This window comes from Sphaeramia orbicularis, chromosome 10 (genome assembly GCF_902148855.1).
Source record: "Sphaeramia orbicularis chromosome 10, fSphaOr1.1, whole genome shotgun sequence".
In the NCBI taxonomy this organism is placed as follows: Eukaryota; Metazoa; Chordata; class Actinopteri; order Kurtiformes; family Apogonidae; genus Sphaeramia; species Sphaeramia orbicularis.
The window spans coordinates 42,674,419-42,688,207 of NC_043966.1; positions in this window are offsets into that span (position 1 = coordinate 42,674,419).

The window sequence follows — 13,789 nt, forward strand, 5'->3', positions numbered from 1 at the left end:
ACAGCTCATTTGTCTTGTGAGTCAGATATAATGAGCATGTTTGTTGTTTTAGCTTGACTGTAGTTGTGGTTAACAGGTTACACTAATGTTTTACTGCTTCAGTCAGCTAGCATTTAGCATTAGCACGGTCATCACCACTTCTGCACCTTTGTTCAAATGTGGTCACTTCAACATCAAAGAGCCAAATAATTCACCCAGGACTTTTGCACAGCAATGTATTTGTTTTCATTGCTCTAATGGATTACACTTCCTTTAAGAACCAGAAAGTAAAGGGCAAGGACCACAGCTCCAAAGTGAAGACAATGCAGAGGAATTTATATGATACTGCATCTAAATGTTGGTTCAGTGATACTCATAAACTCATATTAAACCTCCCTCTCTTCTGGTGGTCCATCTGTAATGTATTGCTCATCAATAAGATCGTATGTTAAACAGAAGGACAGGTTTTGATTGACAGCTCATTTGCCTTATGAGTCTGATATTATTAGCATGTTTGTTCTTTTAGGTAGACTAGTTGTGGTTAACAGCGGGGTGCGATTTGTTGGGGGGTGGGGAGGGGGGATCAACAACCCTTCTGGTTTTTACATCCCTAGATATCACTTCTGCTCAATGAGTTTCATCCTTGGGGACACACACACACACACACATAACCAGCCAATGTAAATAACAGGTAGGTTGTGATAATTTTCTTTCCTACATTAGTGACACTAACGTTCACCTGAACCGAACTGTCAGCAGTCTCAGAATTCGCAAACGTCCCCATGCACTGGGTGGGGGTAAACGTGACAAATTCATGGGGCCCAGCATTTGTGTGTCCAGTGGATACAGGTTAGAAGTTGTGAGAATTTCGTGTAAGATCCGCTGTATAATAGAGGAACAGAACCTGGGAGTTGGACGTTGAAAGTATGTTAAGTGTCACTGTCGTTTCATGCCAGCGTTAGTTATGTTACATATGGACTGCACCCCCACGTATATAACAGCCCCCCCCCAACAAAAAAAACAAAACAAATAACCCCCACTCTGTTTTTTTTTTTTTTTTTGGACAAATCGCACCATGGTTAACAGGTTACGCTAATGTTTTACCGCGTCACTCAGCTAGCATTTAGCATTAGCGCTGTCGTCACCACTTGTTCCCTTTTGTTCAAATATGGTCACTTCTCCATCAAAGAGCCAAAATGATGATGGCCAAAACTTGGAAAAGTCCAAAAAACTCACCTCCTTTCGACTTTTCAAGAAAAGATGGAAAGGACAATCCAGAGGGATTAACAAAAAACATGATTGAGCTGACATAATCTGACTGCTTTTACGCTAGAGCAGGGGTATAACACAAACATAAGGCCTGTGGGCCAAGCAGTTCGATCTGGCCCCCGGGATGAATTTGTGAAATGCAAAAATTACACAGAAGATATTAACCCTTTCATGCATAGTGGTCACTCCAGTGGACAGCTGTTCTCTTGTATATTCATGGATTTTGTTCTTTTTGTTGTTTTTGTTTTGTTTTGTTTTTGTTTTTTATACATATCTTTATTAAAGTTTTAAGACACTACATATCTTTTCTGACATGAATTGGTGACTTTATGTAGATCTCTCCTGATCATAAACCCCCAGAATCACAAGCCCTCCCCCTAGTTTTCACACAATTTATCAGTAAATACATGTTTCTGTGCATCAAAAATTAAACGTGTGGTGTCCAGCCAAGTGGACATTTTTGAAACTTCATGAAAAATAGGTTCATAAGAATGTTTTTTTTCCCTTTATTATTATTTTTTTAAATGTTTTTTTTTTTCAGTTATTTTTATTTTATTTATTTATTTTTATTTATTTTTCAGAAGAAAATTTTCAGTCGCATTTTTTTTTTTCATGCCTAAAGAGGAATAAAAACACTCAATTTGATTAAGGTTCTCATAATTTGTGCATGAAAGGGTTAAACAGTCAAAGATGTTGAAATCATTTTAGTTCAGGGGCCACATGCAAACCAATATGAACCCAATGTAAAACAAAGAATATCATAACAATCAATATACAGTTTGTTTAATGTGAAAAAAGTAAAATTACATGATGAAAATATTTACATTTACAGCCTATTTCACAATAAAATGTGAATAACCTGAAGAAATATGAACAACCTGAAATGAGTACAAGCGCAGTTCTAACAATATTCTACCTGTTACCTACACACATGTATTTGTTTTATTAGTGGTTTTCATACTTTAAGATCCAGGTTGGGTTGATATGGGGGTTGCCATTGGTTTTTGGGGGAGGGTAGTGGTTAATACAAAGTCTTATATCATAAAATGTGAATTTCTTTCTTTTTTTGTATTGTACTTTTGGATATGCATAATGAAAATAAATTTTAAAATTGATCAAAAAAAGAAAAAATTTACCTGTTAATAAATGTTTTGTGGCTTTTTAGCTTACCGGTCGACAGGCCGTAAACTATTGTCATCATGCGGCATCAGGCGTCGTCGTCTGTTGTCCGTTACAAAAATTTCAATTGTCTTAATGAAATTATTTGGATCCGGATCTGATTCTGGATTTGGTGTGACTTTGAAAAATTTCCCCATTATAAGAGATAGGAAGTGGATGGATGCAATAACTCAGTAAATATAAATGATATCCAGTGTAAATTTCTACAGTCCAGCCCTGATGGGGAGATGACCAAAACATAAAAACATAATGTCCACATGCTGATCAGGATCTTCTTCTGGATCTGGGAACTTATGGAAAATTTAACATGGGCTCTTATGGGGAAAAAATTTCAATCGTCTTTTTCTCCGAAACTACAGTTCTGATTGACTTCAAACTTGGTATACAGCTTCTGTATGATGATGTCAACACAAGGTACTGAAATTATTTCGATCTGGATCTCATTCTGGATTTGGTGCAACTTTGACAAATTTTCCCATTATAAGAGGTAGGAAGTGGATTGATCCAATAAATCAGTATCAATGATATCAAGTTGGAATTTGAATTTTTTACAGATCTGATTGGAATATGACCAAAACATGGACTATTTCTGTAATAGAATAAATACACAGAACTGGGTGATAATAAATGGCATCTGGATACATTTCCCAAAGCTTTTAATTTGGCCGGTAAGCTAAAGGGCCATTGGTCCTATTTGTTTTTTTTTTTTTTTCTTTTCTGGGTACTGTATGTAGTGCATGATGACGTATGAGGGTGTGAGGTGTGTGTGTGTGTGTGTGTGATCTAATCCCTCTTTTTTTTTTTCCGAGGCTGGACAGAAAATGTCAGCAAGTCAAAGCTATTAGAGCGTAGAGCCGACCTTTCATTCATCGAGCTTTACCGACATGTGTGTGTGTGTGTGAGTGTGTGTGTGTGTGTGTGATCGGTCTCATGAGGAAATTGTTGCTGTACACTTACACACAGTAAAAGCAGTGTGGTAGAAAAATGAGAAAAAAGGGAGTGATTCTGAAACAAAGTGCAGAACATCTCTTTCTCAGCACAAACGCAGAAAAAGCACTTTACGCTGCCATCGGTATCGTTTCAGAAAAGACCATTACTAGTTTGTTGCTGTGCACTTTGGAGAATAATATCCCCGTCATGCAGTATTTAAAAGCACAAATAACATCACTCACATCACACTCAGTGAAGATCAGAAAAAGCCTCCTGTAGTTATCTGACCAGTACCTCTTCATAATACAGTATTCTCATGCCTTATACATGTAACAGAATGTTATGTAATAATACCTTATGTAACGTCTTAGCAAAATGTGAAAACACTTTGCTACATTATGTAAAAGTCTCTTAAAATTCCCAATAAACTCAATGTATGCAATAAATTATTACATATTGCGGTGGTTACTGCCACATCAATATGTACGAGTTGCATTTTCAATGATGAAAATGTAATAAACTCGTCATATACGGCCGATAACCACAGAACCAAAAACAAGATCAGCTTTTTCATAATTATCTGTTGAATGCAGAAAAGTCAGGGACTCCAAATCAAAAGCTGAACTGGAGTTTTCATTCATTTTTTATCCTTTTTTTTTCCAGCAGTGTTGATCATCACGATGTTCTTTTGTTAATACAAACGCATAAGAAAACTTCAGATCATTCAAAATACAACCACTAAAGCTGCATATCTGACGTTTTGTAAGTCTGTAAGTACGAATGTATCACAAAATGTTATGAAATGCATTACATATTGAATTCAAGTTGTTTATTAGATAGATAGATAGATAGATAGATAGATAGATAGATAGATAGATAGATAGATAGATAGATAGATAGATAGATAGATAGATAGATAGATAGATAGATAGAGGGTGAGTCAGAAAAAACGCTCTTTTCATTTAAAGAAATGCTTATTTTTCTTTTGATTATACAGTCATATTGATGTGGTTATTGAACATGTCTGGCGATTGAATCATTGATTTATGGCATAGCATAACAGAGGGAATGTCCATAGTTTATTGTGCACCAAAATATCTGCCAACACAGTTTATGCCACCGTGAATGAAATTGAAATTGTCAACCATTACAGCATGTTTACTCGCCATCAAAATGTTTTGTCTCAACGAAGTCGTCCGGCACGACCTTCAACCTGGCTACCATTCAGATTGATGCAAATCTGTGCTCGTTGTCGCATCTCTAACACAGCTCTTCTCGCCATTCGTGTTCGTCGTAGGGCTTGGATTTCAGCCGTGATGCGATTTCGGAGTTCCTGAAGAGTTTGTGGAACAGTCTGATACACACGGTTTTTAAGATACCCCCACAAGAAAAAATCAAGGGGGGTCAAGTCCGGGGATCTAGGTGGCCACTCTCTCTCCTGACCCAAACAGACAACTCGATGAGGAAATAATACCTGCAGTCGCTGTGGTCTTGCCATGATGAAAACTCCCTGGGCACTGTCATGTAGGCCTATGTCCTGAGTGTGAAAGCAAAGCCCCAACTCCTGTAATTGTTGTCAATTTCAAGTTTGTTCACTGTGGCATACATTGTGTTGGCAGGTATTTCAGTGCCCAATAAACAATGGACCGTCTCTCTCTTATGCAATGCAATAAATCTATGACTACATCACCAGACATGCTCAATAACCACATCAATATGACTGTATGGTCAAAAGAAAAATCAGTGTTTCCGTTTTAGCAGTACAATTTCTTTAAATGGAAAGAGCGTTTTTTCTGACTCACCCTGTAGATAGATAGATAGATAGATAGATAGATAGATTGAGAACCATTAAAAGACAATAGCACAGTGACTTGTAATAAATCAAATCAAAGTTTATTTATATGGCACTTTGCAACAACATAAAGAACACATCTAAAAGCATAATTAAATTATAAGATAGAAAAACGTTAATCAAGTACCATAAATACGCATAAAGCAATAGCACTAGGCCTGTAACGGTACACAAAATTTTTGGTTCGGTACATTTTCGGTTTTCAAAGCCATGGTTCGTTTTTTTTTTTCGGTTCGGCACGGGAAGAAAGAAAACCCCTCAAAATGTCTATTAATGCATTTATGAATTTTTTAAAACATTTTTACCCCAATTTTTGAAGACAATAGAATATAGAAAAACAGGAATAATATAATTCTGCTGCTACAAATCAAATAGAAAATAAAATTTTCCCATTTAAGTTAGCATCGAGCTAAATTGACTGCTAATACAACAATCACATTATAAATAAGTAAAGGTTAGTGCAAAGGCTGGCATATTACATCTAAACACAACCAATGCACGTACATAAACTTAGCATGAGCCTGCATAAAGAATTAGCAACACATCTCCGACTGCTAGCATAAATGAATTAGCTTAAACATTGCAATAAACACATCCAAAATAACGTCATAAACATGTTTCTAACGGCACGTTTGCATGTGAAATTATTTAGCAAACAACAGAATGATTGATACATACAGGCGTTGAACTGCAGGAGTTACACAAAGTTTGATTATTATTACTTGGAAAGTTCGCTCTTTTCTCCTCTCAGCCGGTGTGTGGAGCACCAAAATAAAAGCACGAGTTTCAAAATAATAAAAAAATAAAAGCATGAGTTTCAAAATAAGAGTCTGTATGTGTAAATGAACTAAGACTTGCTTGAAAGGCAGAACAATAATAAAACGGCATTAACGTGAAATTAAAAAAAAATTGTCAGCGTTATTTAATGAATGCATTAACGCGGTAATAATGCGTTAACTTGCCCAGCCCTTGGAAAATGCCAGATTTCATTGAAAAAAAGCAAAACACAGACGATAATATTACAAATAAATGGTGATAAATCACTTAAGAAAGGTTAAATAAAGAGAAAAAAAAATCCTTTGTGAACTGCCACAAAAGTACCACTGGGTCTTTCTGGGTTAATTCAGGTTATACACTCGTCAACCTGGTATAAAACCAGGAGTTAAATACATGTAGACTTTTGTACCTGCAGGAGAACGATAGCACCATACAACACATTTCCAGGCTCCGCTTCCTTCTTTTCATCGCACTAACCTGGTTTAACTGCTCATTCCTCAGTATATTCATGTCTCAACAGTACTTTTTATTTTCCTTTGTCTTCATGTCTCTTCAGATGACTCTCCTCTCTGTTTTCAAGTCCATTTCAAACATCTCCTATATGGTACGCTGCAAGGGATTTCCATTTTAATTGACATGTGGTACAGAAGCATACTGGGGTTATGGATGGGGAGAATGGGAGCGGCTGTAAATAATGAACAAATCAACACCTCGCACTTTCATATACGCTTTAATGTACATCAAATTACAGTGTCGGCTGAAATGGGTTTGGAGCAGACAGTTATAAGTGTGTCTGGTGAGTAATTGTGTGTGTGTGTGTGTGTGTGTGTGTGTGTGTGTGTGTGTGTGCATGTGGGTGTGCATCAGTGTGAACGTTTTACTGCGAGCACTGGGATGAATTTTATGCAGTAAGTCGATGTTTGTTCATGCATGATTTGAGGAAAAGGTGAGTCGCTGTGACATGGTTGATTCTTTTAAAATGAGTAGGAGGTTGGATGTCTGCCAGCGCGTATGTGCGTTTTATTTACTTTCTTCCACCTCTCTGGGGACCAACATGTGGAAAATTGTGTTCTGTAAAACATTTCAAAGACGTGATGTGCAGCTCCAGGAGGATCGGCCAAGGTTTGCACTGAACTGATGGGACTGTGCATCTGCAGCGGAGTGCATTAAACATGATGTCAAGAGAATTATGCAGACTTAACACCTTCAAAGTGCAACTCACAGGTTCATTTATTTATTTATTTATTTATTTATTGGGGGGGACTTATGTTTGATGTTAAAGAGAAACATGTAAGAGAAATATTTGACAGTATTTTCTTAAGTTAGAGCGAATTAATACTAATATGTGTCAGTATCTCAGTGAAAACTGCCTCAATTTACAACAACAGTCATCTCTGCCACCGTTAAACATCCATATGTATAAGACGGCAAAAAAAACAAACAACCAGGACCGTAAACCACTTTATAAATCCACTCTCAGTTAATAGTGTTTTTCTGAATATAGAAGTTGATGTTTTCTCTCCAGTACCACTCTGTATTTCAAAATTCTTGTGCTAACTTTCCAGGCCCTACATGGCCAGGCCCCTGCATACATTGCTTCCCTGATCCAGCCCTACAGCTCGACTCGTAGCTTGAGGTCTTCAGGACAGCACCTGCTGATGGTTCCACGGACCTGTTTTAGCACACGCGGTGACAGGTCTTTTAAAGCTGTGGCACCACATCTATGGAATAACCTGCCTCTACACCTACGATCCATGGACTCTGTAGAGAGCTTTAAGAAACACCTCAAAACCCTCCTGTTCAAAAAGGCTTTTTAGTCTCCCACCTGACCCAGGGCCACCACAAACTGATTACACTCCATGTATTCATCATAAAGTACTCCATGTGTCGTCGTCGTCGTCCCCCCCCCCCCGAGTCTCTCTATATCTCTATCGCTCTCTCTTTTCTCCTCCTTTACTCTCTCTCTCTCTCTTTAACCCCAACTGGTCAAGGCAGACAGCCATCCTTCAGGAGTCTGGGTCTGCTCGACGTTTCTGCTGTTAAAGTGAAGTTTTTCCTCGCCACTGTCACCAATCACAAGTGTTTGCTCCTGAAGGATTCTGTTGGGTCTCTGTAAACTTAATTTGATTCTGGTTTGAATTGATAAAGCATTTTGTGACTCTGTCTGTGAAAAGTGCTCTATAAATAAAATTTACTTACTTATATTAATGCAGTGTTTTTCAACCTTGAGGTCGGGACCCCAAGTGGGGTCAGCTGAAATTTTTAATAATTGAAAAAAACAAACAAACAAAAAAACGTACTAATAAAAAATACATGGTGAGTTGACAGAGACAATCCCAATACATAAAAGACATGACAAACTGTGAAGGTGAAACTGAAGCACTGTGGTTCTGTTTATCTTTCAAATGTTCATTGTGGTCGGTTTCAGATGCTGCAGCTCTTTCATAATTCATAATTTGAGTTCTTGTTTGTACAGTATTAATTGTCAGCCTTGTAAATCCAAGCTGGACTGACTGTACATATCCTGACCAAGAAAAATCAAATTCTCACTTTGTGCAATCTACACCTGGCTTTACTGCCTTTGTCCATAATAATATACATTATATATGTGGCAGCAAGACATGCGATGCTGATTGATTTGAGGTTGGACCATCTTGCTCATTGGCTGATTGCTGTGTTAAACGTATCGTATTAAATGGTACTTGAATGTGACTTTAAATTTTACAATGTCCGGTGAATATCATAAATCATACATCATGAACCAAAATGGAGAGGAAAGTAACATCATTAGTTGGCCGCTTAATCTTTACACTACAAAGTTGTTTTGCTTGAAGAGTCTTTTTATTTTTATACGTTTTAAGTTATATTCTGAGTTATATTTTCCAACTGTATCTTGTATTTTTATTTTAAGAGGTACTGAACAGTCAGGTTTGATTCGTGTGTGTGTGTGGTTTTGATTGAACTAACACCTGCCTGCGATGAACTCAGAGCAGAGGTCAGATTCTACCTAAAAGATCTATTTTTACAGCTTTAGACAGTAGTTGTGGTAAACAGAGCGTAGAGCAGAAAAAACAGAATACGAACTAGGGGATTTTTGTGGTCAAGACATGCTAGCCTAACAGTGCAGGTGCTAAGCGTAAGCGGTGCACATGCAAAAGCATATGCTTTTCTTAGAATTAGCTTATGGAGTGACTAACATGTTCTGCCCAGTAACTACCATTAACCAACAATAAGCCTGCGACGAATAACGTCATTGAATAATGGGAGTCTCCAACAGTCACTAAAGACTATAAAAAGTAACAAAGGAAACTCTTTAAAAAAAGTGTGTCCTCCTTTTTCCTTGTTTTTTTGTGTGTGTTTTATAGAGAAACTAGTGGTAAACTGCCTTCTCTGATATTTCACAAGTTTTGATTTTTTGTAAACTTTTGCTGTTTTAATAAACCAGATTCTGGGCCAAACTTTTTTAAAGCTCAACCCTTCTCTTGGTGAATTTTTCTTCATTCTCCTGTTGTGTTCCCCAGACACCGACTTCAAGTGGTAAGTCCTTTTTAAAATGTAGTGAACCCCCATCTCCCAGCAGCTTGGGTTTCTACCCTGGCCTTTTAGATTCTATTGGGCTCCTGAGCAGATAAAGAGACATCGTCTTTGTCCTTTGCATCACGTAGACGTTTCCTAATTTCGCGAAGGTACCCTTTCGGTGGAACAAATATAAAAAATTTTGGAACAACAGTCTGTTCCTGAGATCCTTGAGTCTACATGTTTTTACAGCTGTGGGCCTGCTCTATATAAACAGGTGGTCTGCCATCTTCAGGCCTCTTGCTCTCCTTTGACGCCGACTGTGACACACGTCCTGTTCGCTTCCACTTCCGTGTCGTCTGGTTGACCCTATGCTGCGCTCCTGCAGGCATGGTTGTAGCTGCCAATTAGGTTATAATTTATCTTATTTTGCATCGTTCACTTAGCAGCCATTGTTGCTTCTTTTAGGTTTCAATCCTGGGTTCCTGTACTTATTTGAGATGAATGCTTACATGTTTTGATGATGGTAGGTCTCTTTGTAGATGTGCTAACATTAGCATATTGTTTCCGGGTTGGGTAACATCACGTTCTTCCTTTTTAGATGCTGGGTGGACAGACTCATCACTCCTGCTGTTGATAATTGGGCTGAGCCAGAAATCCTGCTGCTTTGCAGATCTGTAAAACTGCTGCTTGTGTACAGTCAACTGTTCGCTTCATTCAAACGCTCTAATCACGCTTGCTTACTGGCTAACGCTAACAGCCAGCTAGTTGCTATCACCGCTGCATCTGCCATCCACACGGTGGCATTTGTGTTAGCCGCTGAGGCGAACTACTGGAGTCACTTTTTCTTTGTGACTTTTACACTTTCTTTTGTTATTGAGCATGTGATAAATGGTTTATCGTTATGATTTGTTTTGTTTGTGGTTAATTTGTCATTATTATTGTTTGTCACATGATGTTTTGCTTTGTGTAACATCTCCTTTTTATCCATGTGAAGTTTTGCTTTTTTTTTGTTAACCCCTTTGTTAATCTTGTTTATTTGAATTAAGTTATATATATGTATTTTGGTTTTGATTTATTTCCATTTATTATTGTTATATTGTATAGTGAATTTTGATTTTTGTTTTGTTCATAATTTGTTAGGTTTAGTGCATTTTCTTTTGTATGTTCTTTGGTTTTCAATTGTTAAAGTGTGTTTGCTTTCTTTGGAGGTTTCTTTTTCTGCCAGACAGTATATGCTGAGTAATTGATACTGTTCTGATGTACAACAGTTATCGCAAACACACCCACACACACGCTGATATCACTCATGGACCCCCCCGCCATGTGCTCGTGCCCCCCCAGGACAGAACCTTTGTTCTAAGCCATCAAAATATTACTCATTATAAGCAAAAGCAAATTTGTAATATTTCATAAATTTGTAAAAAAATTAAAAATCTAAATTTCTCAAATCTGGGAACAAACTTTGTGGACATAGTCCCACGGAAACTACATATATTTATAATTTGAAATCCAACCAGTAGTTTTGTCAGAGAAGGTGTTTGAAGAAATAGCCAACGAAGGTGACAACATCGACAGTGAAGCATATGGCATAGCAGTCGGCGAGCTAAAAATCAAAAAGGCAAAAATGACTGTTGCAGAAAATGAATCGCTAATGTTTAGAAAGCCTGAAACCATTAAAACATTAACAGAAAATTCCAGTTCTTTGAAACTGGAGCCTTTATTGGTCCTTCTGAACAACCCAAAGAAAAAAATTTCAAACATCATTTTCCATGTTTGAGTTTCAATTTTGTATCATATTTGATACATCGGGTCTCAGTGCTCAAATATTATCTTTGAACAAACAAAAACATAATATAACACAAACATGTCTAACAAATTGGTAATTCCTTTTCAAAATTGTCAAAGTTCTTCCTCCTTCCTCATTAATGACAGTCTTGTAGCGTCACTGGAAAGGCCTCTGATGAATGAATTCCTCCCCTCCTGGTGGATTATCTGTGTATTGCATGTATCAAATTGTACACATCAGGTTTTTCAAGAAAAAAAAAATCACACCGATCATGTAGAGGGCTTCAAAACTCATGTATCAAATATGATACATTTGGTGTTATAGGGTTAATGCAAAACTACAACAAACAGAAACACGTCTCTTGTGCTCTGACACATGAATAAATATCCTGATAAAAGTTCTATAGAACACATGTCGTATTATGCACTGATGAAGACTCTGTAGTGGAGGTCCATTACAGATGGTGTCCCCTATAGGTAATCATTTTATTTGTTTATCCGAGTGCACGTTTTGTTTTTGTATTCATGCATTTAATCATTCGGTGTAATTATGTTAAATATGCTTGTACAACAGATGTTCAACATCTGCAGTATTGTCATGTACAGCATTCCATTTATCATTGTGTTTTTATTGTGCTTTTATGTTTTATTTATTGTATTTATTCTTGTGTGGAGTGTACAGAATGTGTGAAGATGGATGGGAGGATGGGATGCCGTTATAAGGAGCGGCACTTTCATTTCATTGTATTGTTTTTCCAGAAATGTAATAAAATAAAAGCACTTTGACTTTGGATTTGACTTTGATGTTCAAACTTACATGTGGAGTTAAAAGTATATGGGTGCTTCCATGAAACTGGTCCTAAAAACAGGACATGGGGGCTAAAAATTCAAACCAGATGTAGACTAATGTTAGGAAGCAAGTTTGGAAGCACTTTGGGTCTGTTTTAAAAGTAAATATTTACTGAGATAAAAGAGACTATTTTTCAGATAAAACACATTTTATATTTTTTCTATATTATTTTTTTATATAAAACTTTGCGTGTAACAGTAAAAAGTACGCAAAAATTATGCACTAATATTTTTTAATCTCTTTTTATTCTCTCTCAGGTACATTTTGGGAATCAAACTAATTATCTAAGGCAGAGTGTTTCACAAAAATGACCGCTGTTGCAAAATCGCTCACGATTTATATGCATTTAACTGGGCAGGTTCTGCATGTTACGTAAGTGGACACGATGGGTTACACACAAAACCTGGAATGAGACTGAAATTCATGAAAAACTTGAATTAAGCAAAAAAAATCTGCCAATGGAACAAGAGAAAATTATCTTGGTAAGATTTTTAGAAATAAGATTTTCAAGATCTATTGTGTAAAAATCAGTTCTTATATCTCACTGAAAGGTTACTCTTTAGGTGATTCTGTCTCATTTTAAGTGTGATGAGATATTTGGACTAGAAATAAACACTTGGTAAGATTTGGATTTTTGCAGTGCACCTCTGTGACACCTATGGAGGTAGTAACAGAGCCATGATAAAGGTGGACTCATGATTCCGGAACGCATAAAAAAAAGGAACACCTCTCGTTCTGCAACCAAGGTGTGACGTTTTGATGACATATTGCATGTGCAACCCCCACACCAGGAAAGGGGGGGGGGGTTTAAAAATGAGTTTGTGCACAGTAAACAAACATATTAACGTGACCAGAAAGATGTCGAACTGGGGAGACCCCGATATCTGTGAGCTGTTGTCACTTTGGGTAGAGGACTCTATCCATGTTAACATTTGTGGAACGATGAAAGACTACATATATATATATATATATATATATATATATATATATATATATATATACATATATATATATATATATATATATATATATATATATATATATATATATATGTATGTATAACATTTGTAGTATGTACAAGACTCTGGAGAGGTGGTTTTGAGAGCCAACTACAGTGGCCAACTGTCCCTTGAAAAAAGGAATCGTCCCGAATTTAGAAACAAAAGTACACTTCCTGTGTGGAGCTGAAAAGGGACGCACTTTTTCATGCACATAAACAAGGCAAAATAAATGTATTTGGTATATTTATTTAATAGCTATATGTTTATACAATATTTAATATATATTTTTTGATATATTTATTTAACGTCCCTTATTTGGCATTTGGGTCGGCCCTGCCAACGAGGTGTCCCCTTTTTTTTTTTTTTTTTTTTTTTTGAGGGAGTTGACAACCCTAGAGCCAACACCACTATGCTTGGGGTATTTCCGAGTTATACGTTTTCAAGTTATACATCACTAGGGATGGGAATTGATAAGAATTTAGTGATTCCGATTCCATTATCGATTTTGCTTATCGATCCGATTCCTTATTGATTCTCTTATCGACTCTCACTGGGTACAAACGGGTGTGTTTGCATTAACTGTCTTTTATATTTCAATCTCTGCACAGAAAATATAACATATACAGTATGTACAAATAATAATAACAG